The sequence below is a fragment of the Pecten maximus genome, chromosome 2 (assembly GCF_902652985.1).
Source record: "Pecten maximus chromosome 2, xPecMax1.1, whole genome shotgun sequence".
Classification (NCBI taxonomy): Eukaryota; Metazoa; Mollusca; class Bivalvia; order Pectinida; family Pectinidae; genus Pecten; species Pecten maximus.
The window spans coordinates 7,051,467-7,078,289 of NC_047016.1; the positions used below are offsets into that span (position 1 = coordinate 7,051,467).

Below are 26,823 nucleotides of genomic sequence, written 5' to 3' on the forward strand. Positions count from 1 at the left end.
GTGGTTCCCTGTTCACTTTTATATATGTGTTCCTCGATCTCTGCATACCTGGTGACTCTTACACCTAGGTTTATATATAATGATTGTCATCAAAGACAATTAGGGAGGGGGTGGTGAGCAGTCATGCATGGGGTCAGGGTGTGATGTACACACAATCAGCAGGATGGCAATGGACTTGACAGGTGTGAATTTAATGTGGATGATGTGTGTTGTGACAAGCATTAATTAAAAAAGGCTTGAAATTATAAATATTAGGATTTTGTTTTGTTTAAAGAAAATACCTCATGAAGTTTTATGCTTATTTTTTTATTTAAACATTACTATTATTAAATTGTCCATATTTCTTTGTATTAATTATTATTATATATAATCTATAAATACAAGTTATTACCTAGTATTGTGTGATATAAATGAATATTTAATAATGGTTTTGATTTATTAACGGTATATACATACCATTTTTTCCAATTTCCAGAAAGACATGGATTTTTACATCAATAATTTTTTTTTAAATTGAGTTTTTGCTGGTTCGTTTAAATATGGTTTTCTCCATTCACAACTTGACAAGATCAATTGGATACATAATACTAACAAAACAAAAATAATCTATCTTTTAACATAACTTCCTTTAACATAAATATGCAGATTTCTATAGCCATAGGATTTGTATCCCCCCCTCCTTTGTTAAATAAGCTAATTTCTATAACCATAGGATTTGTATCTCCCCAACTTTGTTAATTAAGTTAATTTCTATAGCCATAGGATTTGTATCCCCCCCCCCCCCCTCCTTTGTTAATTAAGCTAATTTCTATAACCGTAGAATTTGTATCTCCCCTACTTTTTGTCATTTAAGCTGATTTCTATACCATAGGATTTGTATCCCCCCTACTTTGTCATTTAATCTGATTTCTATAGCCATAGGATTTGTATCCCCCCTACTTTATGTCAGTTAAACTGATTTCTATGGCTGTAGGAATTGTATCCCCTCTACTTTATGTCAGTTAAGCTTATTTCTATAGCCATAGGATTTGTATCCCCCCTTCTTTATGTCAGTTAAGCTTATTTCTATAGCCATAGGAATTGTATCCCCCCTACTTTATGTCAGTTAAGCTTATTTCTATAGCCATATGATTTGTATCTCCCCAACTTTGTTAATTAAGTTAATTTCTATAGCCATAGGATTTGTATCCCCCCCCCCCCCCCCCCCCCCCCCCCTCCTTTGTTAATTAAGCTAATTTCTATAACCGTAGAATTTGTATCTCCCCTACTTTTTGTCATTTAAGCTGATTTCTATACCATAGGATTTGTATCCCCCCTACTTTGTCATTTAATCTGATTTCTATAGCCGTAGGATTTGTATCCCCCTACTTTGTCAGTTAAACTGATTTCTATAGCCATAGGATTTGTATCCCCCCTACTTTATGTCAGTTAATCTGATTTCTATATATAGCTGTAGGAATTGTATCCCCTCTACTTTATGTCAGTTATAAGCTTATTTCTATAGCCATAGGATTTGTATCCCCCCTACTTTATGTCAGTTAATCTGATTTCTATATATAGCTGTAGGAATTGTATCCCCTCTACTTTATGTCAGTTAAGCTTATTTCTATAGCCATAGGAATTGTATCCCCCCTACTTTATGTCAGTTAAGCTTATTTCTATAGCCATATGATTTGTATCCCCCTACTTTATGTCATTTAATCTGATTTCTGAAGCCATATGATTTGTATCCCCCCTACTTTATGTCATTATAATCTGATTTCTATAGCCGTAGGAATTGTATCCCCCCTACTTTATGTAATTTAATCTGATTTCTATAGCCATAGGATTTGTATCCCCCCCCCCCCCCTCCTTTGTTAATTAAGCTAATTTCTATAACCGTAGAATTTGTATCTCCCCTACTTTTTGTCATTTAAGCTGATTTCTATACCATAGGATTTGTATCCCCCCTACTTTGTCATTTAATCTGATTTCTATAGCCGTAGGATTTGTATCCCCCTACTTTGTCAGTTAATCTGATTTCTATAGCCATAGGATTTGTATCCCCCCTACTTTATGTCAGTTAATCTGATTTCTATATATAGCTGTAGGAATTGTATCCCCTCTACTTTATGTCAGTTATAAGCTTATTTCTATAGCCATAGGATTTGTATCCCCCCTACTTTATGTCAGTTAATCTGATTTCTATATATAGCTGTAGGATTTGTATCCCCCCTTCTTTATGTCAGTTAAGCTTATTTCTATAGCCATAGGAATTGTATCCCCCCTACTTTATGTCAGTTAAGCTTATTTCTATAGCCATATGATTTGTATCCCCCTACTTTATGTCATTTAATCTGATTTCTGAAGCCATATGATTTGTATCCCCCCTACTTTATGTCATTATAATCTGATTTCTATAGCCGTAGGAATTGTATCCCCCCTACTTTATGTAATTTAATCTGATTTCTATAGCCATAGGATTTGTATCCCCCCTATTTTATGTCAGTTAAACTGATTTCTATAGCCATAGGATTTGTATCCCCCCCTACTTTATGTCAGTTAAGCTTATTTCTATAGCCATAGGAATTGTATCCCCCCTACTTTATGTCAGTTAAGCTTATTTCTATAGCCATATGATTTGTATCTCCCCAACTTTGTTAATTAAGTTAATTTCTATAGCCATAGGATTTGTATCCCCCCCCCCCCCCCCTCCTTTGTTAATTAAGCTAATTTCTATAACCGTAGAATTTGTATCTCCCCTACTTTTTGTCATTTAAGCTGATTTCTATAGCCATAGGATTTGTATCCCCCCTGCTTTGTCATTTAATCTGATTTCTATAGCCGTAGGATTTGTATCCCCCTACTTTGTCAGTTAAACTGATTTCTATAGCCATAGGATTTGTATCCCCCCCCCCCCCCCCCCCCCCCTCCTTTGTTAATTAAGCTAATTTCTATAACCGTAGAATTTGTATCTCCCCTACTTTTTGTCATTTAAGCTGATTTCTATACCATAGGATTTGTATCCCCCCTACTTTGTCATTTAATCTGATTTCTATAGCCGTAGGATTTGTATCCCCCTACTTTGTCAGTTAAACTGATTTCTATAGCCATAGGATTTGTATCCCCCCTACTTTATGTCAGTTAATCTGATTTCTATATATAGCTGTAGGAATTGTATCCCCTCTACTTTATGTCAGTTATAAGCTTATTTCTATAGCCATAGGATTTGTATCCCCCCTACTTTATGTCAGTTAATCTGATTTCTATATATAGCTGTAGGATTTGTATCCCCCCTTCTTTATGTCAGTTAAGCTTATTTCTATAGCCATAGGAATTGTATCCCCCCTACTTTATGTCAGTTAAGCTTATTTCTATAGCCATATGATTTGTATCCCCCTACTTTATGTCATTTAATCTGATTTCTGAAGCCATATGATTTGTATCCCCCCTACTTTATGTCATTATAATCTGATTTCTATAGCCGTAGGAATTGTATCCCCCCTACTTTATGTAATTTAATCTGATTTCTATAGCCATAGGATTTGTATCCCCCCTACTTTATGTCATTATAATCTGATTTCTATAGCCGTAGGATTTGTATCCCCCCTATTTTATGTCAGTTAAACTGATTTCTATAGCCATAGGATTTGTATCCCCCCCCTACTTTATGTCATTTAATCTGATTTCTGTAGCTGTAGGAATTGTATCCCCCCTACTTTATGTCATTAAATCTGATTTCTATAGCCATAGCATTTGTATCCCCCTATTTTATGTCAGTAAGCTTATTTCTATAGCCGTAAGGATTTGTGTCCCCCCTATTTTATGTCAGTTAAACTTATTTCTACAGCCATAGGATTTGTATCCCTCCTTTTTTATGTCAGTTAATCTGATTTCTTTAGCCATAGCATTTGTATCCCCCCCAACTTTGTCATATAAGTTGATTTCTATAGCCATAGGATTTGTATCCCCCTATTTTATGTCAGTTAAACTGATTTCTATAGCCATAGGATTTGTATCCCCCCTACTTTGTCATTTAATCTGATTTCTATAGCCATAGGATTTGTATCCACAATACTTTGTCATTTAATCTGATTTCTTTAGCCATAGCATTTGTATCCCCCCTACTTTATGTCATTTAATCTGATTTTTAGCTCACCTGGTCCAAAGGACCAAGGTGAGCTTAGGCCATACCGTTGCGTCCGTCCGTCGGTCGTCCGTCCGCCGTCTGTCGTCCGTCGTCCGTCCGTCCGTCAACAATTGACTTCTTCTTCATAACCGACTGATCAGAATTTGACCAAATTTTGTCAGAAGCATCCCTATGGGATGTGGACTCAAAATTGTACAAATGGTGGGGCTGACCCCCCAGGGGTCTGAGGGGCGGGGCCAAAAGGGGTCAATTTGGCTCTATTAATATAAACGACTTCTTCTCTGAAACCATGCAAAGGATATCGCTCCTATTTGCCTGGTAGCATCACTATGGTATGAGGATTCAAAATTGTACAAATGGTGGGGCTGACCCCCTGGGGGCCTGAGGGGCGGGGCCAAAATGGGTCAATATACCTATATTGATATTAACGACTTCTCTGAAACCAAGCAATGGATCTTGCTCATATTTGCCTGGTAGCATCACTATGGGGTGGGGATTCAAAATTGTACAAATGATGGGGCTGACCCCCTGGGGGCCTGAGGGGCGGGGCCAAATGTGTTCAATTGGGCTATATTGATATAAACGACTTCTCTGAAACTGAGCAATGGATATTGCTCATATTTGCCTGATACCATCACTATTGGGTGGGGATTCAAAATTGTACAAATTATTGGACTGACCCCCCAGGGGCCTGATGGGCGGGGCCAAATGTGGTCAATTGGGCTATATTGATATAAACGACTTCTTCTCTGAAACCGAGCAATGGATATTGCTCATATTTGCCTGGAAGCATCACTATTGGGTGGGGATTCAAAATTGTACAAATGGTGAGGCTGACCCCACGGGGGCCTGAGGGGCGGGGCCAAGAGGGGTCAATTTGGCTAAATTGATATGAACAACTTCTCTTCTGAAACCAAGCAATAGATATTGCTCATATTTTACTGAGCATACCTTTGGGGTCAGGATTCAAAATTGTACAAATAGTGGGGCCGACCTCCCTTTGGGCTGAGAGGCGGGGCTGAGAGGCGGGGCCAAAAGGGGTCATTTTGGCAGATTTGACATAAACAACTTTTTCTCTGAAACTAAGCAATGGATATCTCTAATATTTGACTGGTAGCATTCCCTTGGGTTAAGGATTCAAAATTGAACAAATGACGGGGCCAACCCCCTTGGGGCTGAGGGGCGGGGCCAAAAGGGGTCAATTTGGTAAAATTGATATAAACAACTTCTCTGAAACTAATCAATGGATATCACTCACATTTGTATGGTAGCATGGTCATGGGGTGGGGATTCAAAATTGTACAAATTTTAGGGTTAACCCAACCAGGGGGCTGAGGGGTGGGGCCAAAAGGGGTCAATTTGGCTAAATTGATATGAACAACTTCTTCTCTGAAACAGCTCATATTTGACAGGTAGCATTATTTTGGGTAAGGATTCAAAATTTTATAAAGGAAGGAACTGACCCCCCGGGTGCAGAGGGCGGGGTCAAAAGGGGTCAATGGGCTTAAACAACTTCTTTTCTGAAACTAAGCAATGGATATCACTCACATTTGTGTGGTAGCATCCCTAAGGGGTTGCGCCAAAAGTCATTTTTTGGCATAAAAACCTCACGTACCCATATAAAATGCCTATGATATATTGACATAGCAATACCAGTGAACAATATACTTAATCATCATTCTTGTTTCATATATCATAAAATCCAGGTGAGCGATACAGGCCCTCTGGGCCTCTTGTTATAGCCATAGGATTTGTGTCATCCCATACTTTATGTTGGACAAGAGGCCCAAGGGGCCTAAACAGTCAACTGAGTTTTGAAGTAATCAAGTAATCTAATTGACAATTTGTGGCCCCACCCATCAGGCCAGGGGGTCAGTAAGGGTCAACATGTGCATACTATCGAGCTGTCATCCTACGCTGAAAATTTGAACAAAGTTAGAATGAATTCCAATAGAAATCAAACAAATAAAAGTAAAATTTGTGATTTCCTTATACAAGAGGCCCAATGGGCCTGTTTCACTCATCTGGCTCTACAGCAAGTTTGTTGAGGTCCATTTCTACAGATACTATACTGATAACCAATTTATTCAAATATCAGAGTAAGGTAGGTTTATTCATTTCAATAAATTTCTAGTCCTTCATTCTAGCATACTATTGGCCTAATATCGGGTCTTGGTGACTCTTGGCTATAGCAGGATTTGAAAATATTTCACCCCTGTGACCTTGAATGTAGGTCAATGTAATTTATTTGAATAAACTTGGTAACCCTTCACAACAGCATGCTACAGGCCCAATATCAAGTCCTGGGCCTCTTGGTTATTGAGAAGAAGTCGTTTGAAGATTATAGCCTATTTGACCAATGTGACCTTGAATAAAGGTCAAGGTAATTTATTTGAACAAACTTGGTAGCCCTTCACCCCAGCATGCTACAGGCCCAATATATCAAGTCCCTGGGCCTCTTGGTTATTGAGAAGAAGTTGTTTGAAGATTATAGCCTATTTGACCCATGTGACCTTGAATGGAACTGTTTATCAGAGGCTAACTAAGATAACCCAGTAATATAGTGACCAGTTGCCATAGCAACCATAATTTTGAGGAAAAGAACGTGAGATGCACATCTACACATGGTCCTCTATATTTGTGTGAAATTTCATTGAAATCTGCCCTTCGGTTTAGGAGTTGTCCGGACAAACTTAAAGTTATGGTTTTTATCGGAAAACCTGTTTATAGTGATCAGTTGCCATAGCAACCATAATTTTGAGAAAAGGAAATTGGCATGTACATCAACACATGATCATTAATATTTGTGTGAAGTTTCATTGGAATCGGCCCATCGTTTTAGGAGGAGTTGTCCGGACAAAATGTAAATGTGTCTACAGACAGACGGACAACCTGATTCCAGTATACCCCCTAACTTTGTTGCGGGGGTGTAATGTAATTAGGTGATTTCAGTATAGAATTATACATAGAATATTGGCAATATGAGCACTGTAAATCACTTACATTTCGCGTGGGATTAATTTTCGCGTTTATTCGCGAGGAGAGTCAAACGCAAATTCAAATCCCTCGCAGATATTTATATAAGAATGGCAAGAATAAGTGGTGACCATTTTGAATCTACCGTAGTCTTTAGTTGGTGAGCAGACATCGCCATTAAAGTATATATATATTAAAAAACACCAAAATTTCACACACAAAAAACCTGCTGATTTAGTTAATCTAAGCGCAGCGGGTCCGGTCCCGGAGTAAATCAGATTTAATGACATAAAGTAGGGGGGATACAATTCCTATGGCTATAGAAATCAACTTATATGACAGAAAGTAGGGGGATACAATTCCTATGGCTATAGAAATCAACTTATATAACAGAAAGTAGGGGGATACAATTCCTATGGCTATAGAAATCAGCCTAAATGACATAAAGTAGGGGGGATACAATTCCTACGGCCATAGAAATCAACTTAAATGACATAAATTAGGGGGGATACAAATCCTATGGCTATAGAAATCAACTTATATGACAAAGTTGGGGGGATACAATTCCTATGGCTATAGAAATCAGCCTAAATGACATAAAGTAGGGGGGATACAATTCCTACGGCCATAGAAATCAACTTAAATGACATAAATTAGGGGGGATACAAATCCTATGGCTATAGAAATTAACTTATATGACAAAGTTGGGGGGATACAATTCCTATGGCTACAGAAATCAGCTTAACTGACATAAAGTAGGGGGGATACAAATCCTACGGCTATAGAAATAAGCTTAACTGACATAAATTAGGGGGGATACAAATCATATGGCTATAGAAATCAACTTATATGACATAAAGTTGGGGGGGATACAATTCCTACGGCTATATATATACAGAAATCAGCTGATATGACATGAAATATGGGGGGGGATACAAATCCTACGGCTATAGAAATCAGTCTAAATGACATAAAGTAGGGGGGATACAAATCCTACGGCTATAGAAATAAGCTTAACTGACATAAAGTAGGGGGGGGGATACAATTCCTATGGCTATAGAAATAAGCTTAACTGACATAAAGTAGGGGGGATACAATTCCTACGGCCATAGAAATCAACTTAAATGACATAAATTAGGGGGGATACAAATCCTGTGGCTATAGAAATCAACTTATATGACAAAGTTGGGGGGATACAATTCCTATGGCTACAGAAATCAGCTTAACTGACATAAAGTTGGGGGGGATACAATTCCTATGGCTATAGAAATCAGTTTAACTGACATAAAGTAGGGGGGATACAAATCCTACGGCTATAGAAATAAGCTTAACTGACATAAAGTAGGGGGGATACAATTCCTATGGCTATAGAAATAAGCTTAACTGACATAAAGTTGGGGTGATACAAATCCTAATAAAATATTGATTAGGTTGAATATTAACTGTATGTATTCAGACACACTTATTCATTCACATACATGTTTATAAAATCTTTGTTCTAATTAACTGATGATTGTCTGATTGAAAAGAATAAATCATTCCTGTTGAAGAAGACAGAAATCAGCTGTTAATGCAGTTTTTGATGATTTCTGTTCCTATCACCGACTTTTCAAGTATTTTTTTCTAGATAAATTCAACAGTCAGCACAATTTAACAAATAATATGGCTATAGAAATCAGCCAAAATGACATAAAGTATGGGGGATACAAATCCTACGGCTATAGAAATCAACTTATATGACATAAAGTAGGGGGGGTACAATTCCTATGGCTATAGAAATCAGATTAAATGACATAAAGTTTGGGGGATACAATTCCTATGGGTATAATATATAGAAATCAACTTATATGACATAAAGTAGGGGGATACAAATCCTATGGGTATAGAATGAATAAAGTGTGCAATGTATGTTTAACTTTGATTCATTATTACATATGATGAAATTGGTGAGTGTGATCCTAACGAACGAAGTAATACTTAAAGAAAAAGAAAAACTTGATAACAGGTCTTTATCACTTTCATTGCATCTTAAAGTAATGATCACTTTAGTGATTTAAAATCACACATCTTTATACAGCACATAGATCATAATTCATTTCCTCTTTTCAGTGGGACCCAGAAGAAAATCTGTGATTTAGTTGATGAATTCTAAGTTGATGTTGGTTGTTTCAGATTCTTTTTAAGGATGACTTAATGATATATTCTTTTACCCCACTCCAACATCTACATAGGTGAACAGGTGATAGGTAATACTGATTAAAACAACACTCTGTCAACTATGACATATATTCCCTGGGGCCATCTAACAGGTTTACCTTTCCCCAGGTGACACGTACAGGGCAGACTTTATAATCAGTAAGTTTCAATTATTACTGCTTCAGTGACTATATCAGGGTTGATCAACAATTCAAATGATTTTTAACAGTTTTGAAATAATTCATCAATTTTATTGAATATAGTTAAAGAGAAAAAAAATTATGAAATTATATGACAATACTTTATTTTTCAACCTTTTAAAGCAGTTAAACGGTAAAAAAAAAACATTTTCAAAATTCTTACATTGTTACCTTATGATAAATTTTAGGGGGGGATACAATTCCTATGGGGGGGATACTTATCCTATGGCCATTTATTGTATCCGGATACTTATCCTATGGCCATATATTGTACCCGGATACTAATCCTATGGCCTGTTTTAGTATCCGGGTACTTATCCTATGGGGGATACAAATCCCACATGACACCGGTAACTTTCACTGAGAAAAATGTACAGGTAACTTTCAATGAGAGAAATGTACTGAAACTTTCAATGAGAGAAATGTACAGGTAACTTTCAATGAGAGAAATGTAACGGTAACTTTCACTGAGATAAATGTACAGGTAACTTTCAATGAGAGAAATGTACCATAACTTTCTGATCAAAATGTTGTCAAAGAAATCTTAACATAAAGGAAGATCTCAGGACCAGAGTAAAATACTGAAATAAATAGAGAACAGCAACTTTCAGAATTTCAAATTAAAATACTGTTCAGGAAAATAAAAAAAATTACAATCCCATGGTTTATAAATAAATTTCACTTCTTCATTAACAGGGAGAGCTTTGAAGTTTCTTTATTCCATTTCTTAGAAAGAGCTTTGAAAATTTCTAAATTATACTTCTTCAATAAAAGGAAGAGCTTTGAAAATTTCTAAATTATACTTCTTCAATAAAAGGAAGAGCTTTGAAAGTTTCTTAATTCTATTCCTTAAATAACAGAAAGAGTTTTGAAGTTTCTTCATTCTACTCCTTCAATAACAGGAATAAACTTCGTTGAAGGTTCCCTCAATAACATGAAGAGATTTGGACTTGAGTGTGCTGCTATATACTAGATCACCAGCAAGACTTTCCAGTGTGTCTTCTATCTTGTCATGTTTGTGGTGTGTAAGAAAAAAAATCAATTTTTGTCCTGATGATACAGACAAGTAGGATGTACCACCACTTTGATAAAAGCATACAGTAGTAGTGCAGTGCCTAAAACATCAACAAGGAAGTAAACTGCCTACAGTTTTCGGTCACTATGTACAGTCCACAATGAATTTTTGTATAAGCAATCTATAAAATAATTCACTAATCTCTATAATAGAATTCTTTGGAATTCATGTTTAGTTCATGAACTTTAAACATAACATTTCTTTTTACATTCATGAATTGTTCAGAAAAAATGTATCATGAAGAGTTCATGATCACTCTGAACAGCTTATATCACTGAATCAATACAGAAGATAAATCCTTGAACATAAACAGAACCGCCCTGTTCACTGACACACACGTACAGATCACACTTTAGGAGCATTGGGGAATTGGTGAGCCTTGTATGTTTATAAGGCTACCTAGTCATTTAAATTTCTCAATGTAAAATCCGTGGCTTTCTTTTCACATATTCTCAAATATCTAGAACTACTTTTCCTTTTCTAAAAATTTATAATATTTTGTAAACAAAACTATTTTGTAAAAAAAAACCCCATAAAATATCTTAAAAAACAAATATTACTGTGATTGTAATTTCAGTTACACTGAACATTCACTCAAATCAGTATTCCAATAACTGAACTTTAATTTGTATATTACAGAACAAGTAAGTTTTATTGATATTTACAGCTTCTAAAGGACATATTATATCCTGGAGTCTATAACACTTCCTCCATGAGCTATCACCAGGCTCAGCAAGTTAATTAATTCATTTTTGACAGACAGAAAGGACATGTGACTATCAGAACACTTCCTCCGTAGGTGTGAGCTATCAATACTGACAGAAAGGACATGTGACTATCAGAACACTTCCTCCATAGGTGTGAGCTATCAATAGAGACAGAAAGGACATGTGACTATCAGAACACTTCCTCCGTAGGTGTGAGCTATCAATACAGACAGAAAGGACATGTGACTATCAGAACACTTCCTCCATAAGTGTGAGCTATCAATAGAGACAGAAAGGACATGTGACTATCAGAACACTTCCTCCGTAGGTGTGAGCTATCAATAGAGACAGAAAGGACATGTGACTATCAGAACACTTCCTCCGTAGGTGTGAGCTCTCAATAGAGACAAAAAGGACATGTGACTATCAGAACACTTCCTCCGTAGGTGTGAGCTATCAATACAGACAGAAAGGACATGTGACTATCAGAACACTTCCTCCGTAGGTGTGAGCTATCAATAGAGACAGAAAGGACATGTGACTATCAGAACACTTCCTCCGTAGGTGTGAGCTATCAATAGAGACAGAAAGGACATGTGACTATCAGAACACTTCCTCCGTAGGTGTGAGCTCTCAATAGAGACAAAAAGGACATGTGACTATCAGAACACTTCCTCCATAAGTGTGAGCTCTCAATAGAGACAGAAAGGACATGTGACTATCAGAACACTTCCTCCATAAGTGTGAGCTATCAATAGAGTCAGAAAGGACATGTGACTATCAGAACACTTCCTCCGTAGGTGTGAGCTATCAATAGAGTCAGAAAGGACATGTGACTATCAGAACACTTCCTCCGTAGGTGTGAGCTATCAATAGAGACAGAAAGGACATGTGACTATCAGAACACTTCCTCCGTAGGTGTGAGCTCTCAATAGAGACAAAAAGGACATGTGACTATCAGAACACTTCCTCCATAAGTGTGAGCTATCAATAGAGTCAGAAAGGACATGTGACTATCAGAACACTTCCTCCGTAGGTGTGAGCTATCAATAGAGTCAGAAAGGACATGTGACAATCAGAACACTTCCTCCGTAGGTGTGAGCTCTCAATAGAGACAGAAAGGACATGTGACTATCAGAACACTTCCTCCGTAGGTGTGAGCTATCAATAGAGACAGAAAGGACATGTGACTATCAGAACACTTCCTCCGTAGGTGTGAGCTATCAATAGAGACAAAAAGGACATGTGACTATCAGAACACTTCCTCCATAAGTGTGAGCTATCAATAGAGACAGAAAGGACATGTGACAATCAGAACACTTCCTCCATAAGTGTGAGCTCTCAATAGAGACAGAAAGGACATGTGACAATCAGAACACTTCCTCCATAAGTGTGAGCTATCAATAGAGTCAGAAAGGACATGTGACTATCAGAACACTTCCTCCATAAGTGTGAGCTATCAATAGAGACAGAAAGGACATGTGACTATCAGAACACTTCCTCCATAGGTGTGAGCTATCAATAGAGACAGAAAGGACATGTGACTATCAGAACACTTCCTCCGTAGGTGTGAGCTCTCAATAGAGTCAGAAAGGACATGTGACTATCAGAACACTTCCTCCGTAGGTGTGAGCTCTCAATAGAGACAGAAAGGACATGTGACTATAGCCATCAGAACACTTCCTCCATAAGTGTGAGCTATCAATAGAGACAGAAAGGACATGTGACTATCAGAACACTTCCTCCATAGGTGTGAGCTATCAATAGAGACAGAAAGGACATGTGACTATCAGAACACTTCCTCCGTAGGTGTGAGCTATCAATACAGACAGAAAGGACATGTGACTATCAGAACACTTCCTCCGTAGGTGTGAGCTATCAATAGAGACAGAAAGGACATGTGACTATCAGAACACTTCCTCCGTAGGTGTGAGCTATCAATACAGACAGAAAGGACATGTGACTATCAGAACACTTCCTCCGTGAGCTATCAACTGGCTCAGCAAGTTAATTCATTTTTGAAATTAACACTATCTGCGTTTTTTTCCCTTAAAAATGTCTAAGATAAGTAAAAGCCTACATTATTGTTTAAATTCTATTGAATATGTTAGTTCAAAGAGTGCTTTTCTAGAAGTAGCGATAACCATCTTCAAATCTCAAAATTCAAGATGGCCACCTTTCGTTGATTTTGTTTTTCTGATCAAAAATCTAAATTGAATTGGCACAACTAGGGACCAAGGGAAATCTACACATTAAGCTTGAGGAATATCCCTCCAGTACTTAGAAAAAAAAAAAAAAAAAAAAATAGCCATAGCAAGAATTGGTTACGGATGGACAGATGACGGATGCAGTGTGACCATCTGATGAGGGTGGGCTAAAAAGTGAAGGGACAAGCATCCAATTGTCAGAAATTATAATATGTAAATTATGATATGTTAATTATGATATGTAAATTATGATATGTAAATTATGATATGTTAATTACAATATGTAAATTATGATATGTTAATTATGATATGTAAATTATGATATGTAAATTTCTTTGCAGCTATTATGAAGTAATTAGAAGACTTCAAATTAAATGTAAGTGCTATTTATGACTGCTGTAAAGGGAGGTAATCATTGCATTGTCTACAATATGGACAGTACAGATTTTAAAACAACACAGGAATAACGGAAATATCTTAAATCTGAAGATAGAGAACAAACACATGTGGTACAGATTACTTAAACATGAATTAAAGTGAGGATTTGTAAGTAGTATAAAATCACCAGCATGATTGTCCTTAAATGGTTCAGATCGAGGTACCAGATGTACAGCACTACACCTTTACGGTGTTATGTTGGGGCTGTGGTCTGGTTGAGAACAAGATAACTGGGGTATTTATTATAAGCAGGGTAAACAGTAGTATATTTACACTATACTTGCCTAATCCCTATACTAACTATACAAGGCTCAGGTAGGGAATACATACATCATTCATAGAAACACTGACTTCATACATTTATATGTACAATGAATGCTGTACGTATGTCCTAGTGTCTCTGAATAGCCATTTAAAGATACACTAACCTCATTTTCGTCTTCCATTCGTTACCCATATAATCACTACTGTATTTGTGGGTACTGGCCAGATATCAAATCACTACTGTATTTGTGGGTGCCAGATATCAAATCACTACTGTATTTGTGGGTACAGGCCAGATATCAAATCACTACTGTATTTGTGGGTGCCAGATATCAAATCACTACTGTATTTGTGGGTACAGGCCAGATATCAAATCACTACTGTATTTGTGGGTACTGGCCAGATATCAAATCACTACTGTATTTGTGGGTACAGGCCAGATATCAAATCACTACTGTATTTGTGGGTACAGGCCAGATATCAAATCACTACTGTATTTGTGGGTACAGGCCAGATATCAAATCACTACTGTATTTGTGGGTACAGGCCAGATATCAAATCACTACTGTATTTGTGGGTACAGGCCAGATATCAAATCATACAACACTAAGTGCTGCCTTAACCAGAAGAGAAACCATGTTTGATTATTGGAAAATAACATTTAATGAGCGATAAACAATTATAATAAAAATATCCATGCTTAATAAAAAGTCTATGAAATTTATGTAATGTGGATATATAATGTTACATTTTTTTTATAATATTTCATAATAATACTACATACTATGCAACACGCAATATAATGTTAAATATTATATAGCATTTAATATAATATTACATATCATATAACATTTTATGCCTTAGGCCCTTATTTAGATAACTTTTAAATATATAACGAATTATTTCTGATCAATAAGCTGGTTCTTCGCTTTTGAAGTGTTTACTTTTAGTTCAAATACTTCGTTATTCTAACATGCTTTATTGCTATTATGCTCATTTGTAAGGCACCATATAGCTTCAAGCTCATAATTCATCTCAACATGAATTACACTGAAAATATTTTCTGATCATAATGTATCATGACCAGCCAAGCCATTGTGATTCTGATCATAATGTATCATGACCAGCCAAGCCATTGTGATTCTGATCATAATGTATCATGACCAGCCAAGACATTGTGATTCTGATCATAATGTATCATGACCAGCCAAGACATTGTGATTCTGATCATAATGTATCATGACCAGCCAAGCCATTGTGATTCTGATCATAATGTATCATGACCAGCCAAGCCATTGTGATTCTGATCATAATGTATCATGACCAGCCAAGACATTGTGATTCTGATCATAATGTATCATGACCAGCCAAGACATTGTGATTCTGATCATAATGTATCATGACCAGCCAAGACATTGTGATTCTGATCATAATGTATCATGACCAGCCAAGCCATTGTGATTCTGATCATAATGTATCATGACCAGCCAAGCCATTGTGATTCTGATCATAATGTATCATGACCAGCCAAGACATTGTGATTCTGATCATAATGTTTCATGACCAGCCAAGCCATTGTGATTCTGATCATAATGTATCATGACCAGCCAAGCCATTGTGATTCTGATCATAATGTATCATGACCAGCCAAGACATTGTGATTCTGATCATAATGTTTCATGACCAGCCAAGCCATTGTGATTCTTGCATGCCATATTTGTACGATGACGATGACACGATTTAAACATTGAAGTGAATGTCAGCATGTATCTTTATGTCTAATTGTTTTACAATTTACCCCAGAATACCTAGTTTTAGATTACTATCTATATCCAATGTATTACACTAGAGTGAGGTCTCATTCAACATAGAAATCATCATATACTGGTACCTGGCCAATATACCTGGGATATACAGCCATACCTGGTTACAATGTCACATTCCATCTACTTGTTATCAACAAGAATGTATACAGGTGTGTACATATACATTATGTATACAGGTTTCGATTAACAACAGTATGTTGTCAATATATAATTCCATACCATTTTTAACTCTAATTTTCAGCTGAAAGTTGATTAATTTTTTATAATAAGCAATTGTTATCCTCAATGATTCCACCTAATAAAGTAAAAACATCATCAATAAAGATATGATATTCTTTTTCTCGTGACATCACAGTTATATCCAGATTGCACATTTTCCTTCCTTAATACCTTTTTGTCAATAAGTCGAGATAAATCAATATTCAATATGACTAATAAATCTCGTGGGCTTAAACCATATTTATCCTGATAAATGTCCTCCTTGATCACGATAGTTTACACAAATAACAATTTTGATATGATATACATGTAATACATTAGTTAAAATTACTACTATTTCCAATTATGATAGAATGTTTTCGTCTGGCCATATTGGGAATTGTCTGCATCACTGATGTTATACTGAGTAAACAAACTGTATTTGTTCTGATCTAACAGAGAGACACATAAAGTCAATGTCCATACAACAACAGGTGTTATTACCACTGTATATTACCATGACAATGGCAGATATAACCCTGTTTTATTCTCCCGGTCCATTGTACTCCCGGACCAAGTATCCCACCTATGTATTCACACAAGTCATCCACCACAACAAAATTATTCATGCAAAAAAGATGCGACATCTTGTAAAATTGTACAAAATGATTGAAAATCTCAGCAGCTTTGTATGTACGTCACAGAAGTAATTCAATGAATCAGTCTGATGTCTGTAGCTTAATTTTTCATTTCAAAATATTTTATTCAATAAATCATTTGAATTAATTTAAATACAATATTTCATAATAGAGATATATATACAAATTGGATTGGACAACAGGCTTAGCCTATACAGGTCCTTTCCATACTTCCGTTAACATAAATATTATTAATAATTTTAGTGGTATAGTTGTAAATATAATTATGTAGAGACAAAGTAAAATGGAATGCTTATTATCAATTTATGGAAAAGAAAGATCACAACTGAAGCTTAATTTGCTCTGACAAAAAGTAATTCAGTGTTTTGTTGTTTTTGTAACCAAAAAACAAAACAAAAATTACAGATAATTTTAAAGATAATTTCTGGGCATATTAGAATGTACAGTATTAACTAAACAGGCTCTGGGAATGTTGATGTGCACAAGGATATAGTGATTAGTTATAGTTATAAGTAGTCTGAACATTACCTGCATGTATCTATAAGTACCGTAATTATCATACAAAATATGTCCAGGGGTCAACACAGCAACTTTGACTCGAGCTAGCTATAGGGGTAGGTCGATGATAAAGCTATAGGGGTAGGCCGATGATAAAGCTATGGGGTAGGCCGATGATAAAGTTATAGGGGTAGGCCGATGATAAAGCTATGGGGTAGGCCGAGGATAAAGCTATAGGGGTAGGCTGATGATAAAGCTATAGGGGTAGGCCGATGATAAAGCTATAGGGGTAGGCCGATGATAAAGCTATAGGTGTAGGCCGATGATAAAGCTATAGGGGTAGGCCGATGATAAAGTTATAGGGGTAGGCCGATGATAAAGCTATAGGGGTAGGCCGATGATAAAGCTATAGGGGTAGGCCGATGATTAAGCTATTGGGGTAGGCCGATGATTAAACTATAGGGGTAGGCCGATGATAAAGCTATAAGGGTAGGCCGATGATAAAGCTATAGGGGTAGGCCGATGATAAAGCTATAGGGGTAGCTAGGCCGATGATAAAGCGATAGGTGAAGGCCATTACTAAGTTTTAGGGTAGGCCGATGATAAAGTTATAGGGGTAGGCCGAGGATAAAGCTATAGGGGTAGGCCGATGATAAAGCTATAGGGGTAGGCCCATGATAAAGCTATAGGGGTAGGCCGATGATAAAGCTATAGGTGAAGGCCATTACTAAGTTATAGGGTAGGCCGATGATAAAGCTATGGGGTAGGCCGAGGATAAAGCTATAGGGGTAGGCTGATGATAAAGCTATAGGGGTAGGCCAATGATAAAGCTATAGGGGTAGGCCGATGATAAAGTTATAGGGGTAGGCCGAGGATAAAGTTATAGGGGTAGGCCGATGATAAAGCTATAGGGGTAGGCCGAGGATAAAGTTATAGGGGTAGGCCGAGGATAAAGTTATAGGGGTAGGCCGATGATAAAGTTATAGGGGTAGGCCGATGATCAAGCTATAGGGGTAGGCCCATTACGAAACTAGGGTTAGGCCAACATCACAAAACTAAGGGTAGGACCATTTCAAAACTAGGGTTAGGCCAACATCACAAAACTAAGGGTAGGCCCATTTCAAAACTAGGGTAAGGCCAACATCACAAAACTAAGGGTAGGCCCATTACGAAACTAGGGTTAGGCCAACATCACAAAACTAAGGGTAGGCCCATTACGAAACTAGGGTTAGGCCAACATCACAAAACTAAGGGTAGGCCCATTACGAAACTAGGGTTAGGCCAACATCACAAAACTAAGGGTAGGCCCATTACGAAACTAGGGTTAGGCCAACATCACAAAACTAAGGGTAGGCCCATTACGAAACTAGGGTTAGGGCCATATCACAAAACTAAGGGTAGGCCCATTACGAAACTAGGGTTAGGCCAACATCACAAAACTAGGGTTAGGCCAACATCACAAAACTAGGGTAAGGCCAACATCACAAAACTAAGGGTAGGCCCATTACAAAACTAGGGTTAGGCCAACATCACAAAACTAAGGGTAGGTCCATTTCAAAACTAAAAAAAAATGCATTTGTTTGCATTATTATTATTACTGAGCTTTCCACTGAATACATACCAGGTATATTCTTAATTATTACCCGACATGGGCATTACTACTGGTGCATGTATACAAGTTATCATAGTAATTATTGTGCAAGTTACAATTGATTGCTTAGAATCTGTCATAATTCAAACAATCCTTTTCCTCACAATGGCTGCATTGACTTGTTTATAATCTTTATTTTAAATCATTGATTTTTTTTTCAGAAAGAAGAAACTCAATAGTTTCCTTTACTTTATCAATTGTCTGTAAATTCTTATACACAGATGTACTATAATGTCTCATAACAGGCTTTTATGTGAAATTCAATTAAAATGTCCACCAGTACAACATTCTCACAATAAATAATACATATTTATAACATGTTTGTCGATGAAAAACTGTTTTACATAGTTAAAATGAGACATTTTCTTACTGTGACATCACAATACAGTACTTTTTGTAAAGTGATGGATTACCTGTGGAAGTTTGTGGTTTTTTGATGCATGATATCTGTTATTTACCCAAGAGTTGAAAATATTTCATTCGTGCTAATTAAGTGCACACGAAAAATATCAAAATATAATGACAGCATATTATTACAGTGAATGTGCTCTATTAATTGTTCAAATATTTTCAAAATTAGTATAGCTGTATACAGTTAAGACAGAACAATACATTATCATTTAGTGTCAATGCGTATTTATATAGCATTCCATGCCTACAGATCATGTCAGAAACAACTTCAACTGATAAGAGGATTATATTCCTAATGTAATTTGTGCACGTGCATCACAGATTAAAAATCTGTTTACTGGTCATATTTAGAGTAAACAACAAGCATCTAGTACTTCAAAAAGCATTGTATTATTTCACAGGAAGTGAGCTGGTTAAGGATATGACTGTATCACAAGGAACAAATTTAGTGAAAGTGATTTCCGGCATGAAAATTGTCAATCACTGTGTATATGTAAATGTATATACAATGATATTTTTTGGGAAACTTGGAGCAAAATACAAAACTTTCAAATCCAGAGTCCCAATGGCATCCCTGAATTCTGAATAATATTCCATAAATGAAAGGTGTGTTGAGATGTCCACTTTAGCAAGGCCGTAAATAAATAAATAAGATGTCCACTATGTAATCTATACTACATTTGGAGAGACCAAGTTTGGTTAAAGTTGAACTCATACACTTTGAGCAATGGATCTACCAAATACCAAGTAATATGTGGCACCGAAAAATATATAATTATAGGACCCAACCACCTAGGTTGAGTCTATCCCAGTCTGTCCGACTTAATCTTGTTATCATGACAATGACAATGGTAATCAATACCCATTATACATTGTATATATATGTGCTTAAAAGAAAAGTATGCAATTTTTTAAAACCACCAGTCCCCATCATATCTTACTAATGTAACACAAAAAATCATGACCATGACACCTTCGGGTTGAAATTTCTATAAGGTAAAAAAAATTATAATTGTCAAATGTGAAATTGCTTAACTAAGAGTTAAACTTGTATCTCAAGGCATTTATGAATGGTTTGTTTCATTTTTCTTCAGTTTTTCTTGGAAGCTCCTCCTTTTGACCTAATATAGCGGCTAACAGCTGGCTGGCCTGGTAGATCTAGATTAGGTAGGTGTAGTGCTATCTTTACTGGAGTGTCCAGACAACAACTTATTAGGTACTTTATCATCACATTATCTTTTCTTGTTTCGTTTGTGAGATAAAATGTTAGTATGTTTATCAAACTGTCTTATTTTGAACCAGACAAGTTTACACCTTGTTTTAACATACACTAACATAAGGTACATATCCTGAACATTGATTCCTCTCAAAGTGATGGTAATCAGATCAATAAACCACCTACATTATAACCAAATCTAAAGTTAACTACAGTGATATCAATAAACCACCTACATTATAACCAAATCTAAAGTTAACTACAGTGAAATAAATAAACCACCTACATTATAACCAAATCTAAAGTTAACTACAGTGTAATGAATAAAACACCTACATTATAACCAAATCTAAAGTTAACTACAGTGATATCAATAAACCACCTACATTATAACCAAATCTAAAGTTAACTACAGTGATATCAATAAACCACCTACATTATAACCAAATCTAAAGTTAACTACAGTGATATCAATAAACCACCAACATTATAACCAAATCTAAAGTTAATTAACTACAGTGATATCAATAAACCACCTACATTATAACCAAATCTAAAGTTAATTAACTACAGTGATATCAATAAACCACATATTATAACCAAATCTAAAGTTAACTACAGTGATATCAATAAACCACCTACATTATAACCAAATCTAAAGTTAACTACAGTGATATCAATAAACCACCTACATTATAACCAAATCTAAAGTTAATTAACTACAGTGATATCAATAAACCACCTACATTATAACCAAATCTAAAGTTAACTACAGTGATATCAATAAACCACCTACATTATAACCAAATCTAAAGTTAACTACAGTGATATCAATAAACCACATATTATAACCAAATCTAAAGTTAACTACAGTGATATCAATAAACCACCTACATTATAACCAAATCTAAAGTTAACTACAGTGATATCAATAAACCACCTACATTATAACCAAATCTAAAGCTAACTACAGTGATATCAATAAACCACCTACATTATAACCAAATCTAAAGTTAACCTCAGTGTAATAAATAAAAACAAGAGGCCCATGGGGCCTGTATCGCTCACCTGGTTGGATTTGACCAAATGTCAAAATAATGTTCATGTTCAATTTGTTAATACATATACAAAAATGTACTCTCTGAAAGACCATATGGATTATTTTTACACCATAATGGTGTTTAAAGAAACTAAGTCCCTTAGGGTGGGGAAAACCCTTTGGCCTATTTTTACATAAGAATTGTGTTTATCCCTTAATGCCCAGCCATACTATACATAGTTATTGGATTGAGGGTCACAGTAACCATTTATGCAAAATCTGTTCCCCCATCACCATGGATGTTTCTGACCAAATTGGGTTCAAATCCATTTAAAACTCAAATCTCTATTTCCCCTATTTGGCCCCTCCCTTCAGGCCCCTTGGGGGTCAGAGTCAATATTTATATAAACTCTCTTTTCCCCTTCCCCTAAGGATATTCCAGACCAAATTTGGTTCAAATCCATTCATAACTTTATGAAAAATAGCGATTTAAAGGATATATATATAAACCCCTATTTCCCTATTTGGCCCCGCCCCTCAGGCCCCTGAGGGTACAGAGTAAAAATTTATCCAAACTCGGTTCCCCTTCTCCCAAGGATGTTCTTGACAAAATTTGGTTAAAATCCATTTAAAACTTTATGGCAAATTGCAATTTAAAGACTAATCTCTATTTCCCCTATTTGGCCCCGCCCCTCAGGCCCCTCAATATTTATACAAACTCTTTCCCCCCTTCCTCTCTGGATGTTCCTGACCAAATTTAGTTAAAATCCATTCGTAACTTAATAATTAATAGCGATTTAAAGGATTAACCCCTATTTTCCCTATCGGACCCCACTCCTCAGTCCCCTGGGGATTCAGAGTAAAAATTTATACCAACTCGGTTTCCCTTCTCCAATGAATATTCCTGACCATATTTGGTTAAAATCCATTTAAAACTTTATGACTAGTAGCAATTAAAAGACTAATCTCTATTTCCCCTACTTGGCCCCGCCCCTTAGGCCCCTAGGGGTACAGAGTAAAAATTCATATAAACTCTGTTCCCCCTCCCCTCAAGGATGTTCCTGACCAAATTTGGTGAAAAGCTATTCAATACTTTAGGACTAGTAGCGATTTAAAGGAGTAACCCTATTTCCCCTATTTGGCCCCGCCCCTCAGGCCCCTGGGGGTTGAGAATAAAGATTTAAACAAACTCTGTTCCTCTTCCCCCAAGGATGTTCCTGACCAAATTTGGTTCAAATTCATTAACAACTTTATGACTAGTAGCGATTTAAAGGAGTAACCCTGTTTCCCCTATTTGGCCCCGCCCCTCAGGCCCCTGGGGGTTCAGAGTAAAAATGTAAACAAACTCTGTTTCCTTTCTGCCAAGAATGTTACTGACCAAATTTGGTTCAAATTCATTCATAACTTTATGACTAGTAGCGATTTAAAGGAGTAACCCTATTTCCCCTATTTGGCCCCGCCCCTCAGGCCCCTGGGGGTTCAGAGTAAAAATTTATACAAACCCTGTTCACCTTCTGCCAAGGATGTTCCTGACCAAATTTGGTTCAAATTCATTCATAACTTTATGACTAGTAGCGATTTAAAGGAGTAACCCTATTTCCCCTATTTGGCCCTGCCCCTCAGGCCCCTGGGGGTTCAGAGTAAAAATTTATACAAACTCTGTTCCCCTTCTGCCAAGAATGTTCCTGACCAAATTTGGTTCAAATTCATTCATAACTTTATGACTAGTAGCGATTTAAAGGATTAACCCTATTTCCCCTATTTGGCCCCCGCCCCTCAGGCCCCTGGGGGTTCAGAGTAAAAATTTATACAAACTCTGTTCACCTTCTGCCAAGGATGTTCCTGACCAAATTTGGTTCAAATTCATTCATAACTTTATGACTAGTAGCGATTTAAAGGAGTAACCCTATTTCCCCTATTTGGCCCCGCCCCTCAGGTCCCTGGGGGTTCAGAGTAAACATTTAAACAAACTCTGTTCCCCTTCTGCCAAGGATGTTCCTGACCAAATTTGGTTCAAATTCATTCATAACTTTATGACTAGTAGCGATTTAAAGGAGTAACCCTATTTCCCCTATTTGGCCCCACCCCTCAGGCCCCTGGGGGTTCAGAGTAAAAATGTATACAAACTCTGTTCCCTTTCTGCCAAGGATGTTACTGACCAAATTTGGTTCAAATTCTTTCATAACTTTATGACTAGTAGCGATTTAAAGGAGTAACCCTATTTCCCCTATTTGGCCCCGCCCCTCATGTCCCTGGGGGTTCAGAGTAAAAATTTATACAAACTCTGTTCACCTTCTGCCAAGGATGTTACTGACCAAATTTGGTTCAAATTCATTCATAACTTTATGACTAGTAGCGATTTAAAGGATTAACCCTATTTCCCCTATTTGGCCCCGCCCCTCAGGTCCCTGGGGGTTCAGAGTAAAAATTTATACAAACTCTGTTCACCTTCTGCCAAGGATGTTCCTGACCAAATTTGGTTCAAATTCATTCATAACTTTATGACTAGTAGCGATTTAAAGGATTAACCCTATTTCCCCTATTTGGCCCCGCCCCTCAGGCCCCTGGGGGTTCAGAGTAAAAATGTATACAAACTCTGTTCCCCTTCCCCCAAGGATGTTACTGACCAAATTTGGTTCAAATTCTTTCATAACTTTATGACTAGTAGCGATTTAAAGGAGTAACCCTATTTCCCCTATTTGGCCCCGCCCCTCAGGTCCCTGGGGGTTCAGAGTAAAAATTTATACAAACTCTGTTCACCTTCTGCCAAGGATGTTACTGACCAAATTTGGTTCAAATTCATTCATAACTTTATGACTAGTAGCGATTTAAAGGATTAACCCTATTTCCCCTATTTGGCCCCGCCCCTCAGGTCCCTGGGGGTTCAGAGTAAAAATGTATACAAACTCTGTTCACCTTCTGCCAAGGATGTTCCTGACCAAATTTGGTTCAAATTCATTCATAACTTTATGACTAGTAGCGATTTAAAGGATTAACCCTATTTCCCCTATTTGGCCCCGCCCCTCAGGCCCCTGGGGGTTCAGAGTAAAAATGTATACAAACTCTGTTCCCCTTCCCCCAAGGATGTTCCTGACCAAATTTTGTGAAAATCCCTTCAATACTTTAGGACTAGTAGCAATTTAAAGAAAAGTTGACGGACGACGGACGACGGACGCTGCACCATGGCATAAGCTCACCGGCCCTTCGGGCCAGGTGAGCTAAAAAATACTTTGGTTGAAGTGAGGATGTTAAACTCTAAACAAACTTCAAAATAGTAATCATTATAATGATGTTCTCTGGCTATCAGGTATCAATAAAAATATTGACAATCAATGCAAGCCACAAATAATCCCCCTCAATATATTGATAATAAAACAATTTGAACTTTAAAATGATTCTGCTACAACTAACAATGCCTTAAAGATGCCTTTGAACGTTTAATTCACAGCTGATTTATAAAAATGTTAATACCACTACCAGATGTTACGTAGATTATCATCACATAGCAGATACACTGGGTAATTGGAATTCTGACACTGATAAAGCTGGAATGTACATATTTGGACTGTGGGGTGTTACTCGGATAGAATGGGCCACTATATAGTTAGACAATGAAGACACTTACTGACAAAGGCAGACTCCCTGTCAACATCTACAATGTCATGCTTATAAAACCTAGTTCAAGGACATTTATATATTGTCTGATGACATTTCAACAAAACTAAATACTTATTTTATATATGTCAATAGAATATGTCATACTTAAAGATTTAATATGGATCAAAATTAGATTTCCTTTGTCAGGTCTATATATGTTCATTTCATTTAAATTTCATCAATAATATGTTGAAACTGAAAGTAGAAGGTATAAATATGATTTTCAAAAGAACTTCCTTGAAAGAAATCTCCAGTAAAGAAATTAAGAAAAAAAAAAAAACCTCTGAAAGAAGGCATGGGTATATATTGTGATTATGTATAAACTTTTTGAACTGATCTATAGCCTATATCTGTACAGACCACTACAGGCATACTGATTGATTAGGTAAAACATATTGACTTTTACCATCAACACACCACAAGCACACATATAGCATATGGAGTACTATCTCACACGTAGTTGTTAAAATATGCATGTCAATGTCCAGGTACCAGTCTTTAATTCACTCAGGTACGTTCAATTAGCTATGTACCAACTGTATTGAAAATAAAAAGAACCAAGACTTGCATTCACTCACACTTTCATTAACATTAGTGATCTCGGATTTTTATGCCTGGCTGTGAGACAAAGTCGGCTGTTTGATATTCTTTACCAGAGACTCGGTTTCCCTTTTCCTGTTACAAAGCATTTTGGTCACTTACTAACTTCGAATATGTTATATACAGTACTTCATCGTAATCTAAATACACAACTTACAAGAGGCTCAAAGGGCCTGCATCGCTCACCTGGATATTTCAGTGCTCCATTGTAATTTAGATGAAAAAATCTTGAGGTACATCTAAGAAGTAACATACATATACTTAAACACCTATAATCCAGTAATAACCAACAAGACATATTATCATGTCAAATGATGTGTAAATATTTATTGAAATTAGCACATCAATAGTATTTTGCAATAACAAACTTAAAGAGATTTCAGACTGACAGTAGTACACAGGGTCTATGTATGTATTGAATTGAGGTGCATTTCTATGTGAACAGAACACATATTAAATAGCTCCTACTGAGCTTGACTTAAGGGATGTGTACTGGCATAGATAGACATAAATGACACCAGATATTTGTGAATCATTTAAGGAAATGTTGCCAAGATTGGCCAGGTAAGGATTAAACACTTGTCAGTGTGTCCCTATATCTGTCTACTTATCAAGCTTACTTTGTGAAATGTATTGAAATACTGCCTCAACACCGTGACAAATATTTACCTCCCTGTCCTACATACTTCTGTCACCCCATGGTCACTGCCAGTACACCATCTAATAGTCTTAATAGGTCCACACAATCTAACACAACACCCACATCAACCTGTCTGTAATAGTCCCCCTGGTAGTAATAGGTCCACACAACACCCACATCAACCTGTCTGTAATAGTCCCATGGTAGTAATAGGTCCACACAACACCTACATCAAC

The 26,823-nt window shown here is 36.6% G+C and overlaps 1 protein-coding gene across 1 annotated transcript in view; it reads right to left on the minus strand.

The window, feature by feature from the left end:
• Positions 1-26,823, minus strand: part of LOC117315406 (titin-like) — a 71,021-nt gene that overhangs the window by 20,985 nt on the left and 23,213 nt on the right. The window lies entirely within an intron of this gene.